This window comes from Penaeus monodon, chromosome 24, assembly GCF_015228065.2.
Source record: "Penaeus monodon isolate SGIC_2016 chromosome 24, NSTDA_Pmon_1, whole genome shotgun sequence".
Classification (NCBI taxonomy): Eukaryota; Metazoa; Arthropoda; class Malacostraca; order Decapoda; family Penaeidae; genus Penaeus; species Penaeus monodon.
The window spans coordinates 9261931-9262411 of NC_051409.1; the positions used below are offsets into that span (position 1 = coordinate 9261931).

The 481-nt window shown below is 41.2% G+C and overlaps 1 protein-coding gene across 1 annotated transcript in view; it reads left to right on the plus strand.

Moving 5' to 3' along the window:
* The window catches only part of LOC119588840 (glycine receptor subunit alpha-3-like), a 27574-nt gene that overhangs the window by 1032 nt on the left and 26061 nt on the right, over positions 1-481 (plus strand). The window lies entirely within an intron of this gene.

Sequence of the window (481 nt, forward strand, 5' to 3'; positions counted from 1 at the left end):
CACGGTGTTTTTTTATTTTCTTGTGAGTCATTCAGAGGTGTGAGTTTGTGGTTTGTGTCTTTTTTTTGTATTTTCCTGTCGTCCGTGCATGGTGTTTTGTATTTCATGCAGAGCTGGAGTATTCCTCATTGTGGTTTGTGCTTGTTTTTTTCTGTATCTTTCTGTGGTTTGTGTGTGCTCTTTTTTCCTGTGGTGTGTGCATGGTGTTTTTGTATTTTCCTGTGAGTCACTCAGAGCTGTGAGTGTTCATTGTGGTTTGTACTTTTTTTTTATTAATATTAATCCTGTGTGTAGCAGTGTTTTTTGCATGGCGTTTGGTCGTTTCTCGTAATCATTAGTCGTTTTCTGGGATCAGTTATTCGTTAGAGATATATATTACACGGGTTTAGGGAGATGGGGGGGTGGGGGGAAGGGCCGAGGGGGTAAGAAAGAAGGGAAGGAAGAGAGAGAGAAGGAGAGGGGAAAAGGATCAGAATATGGA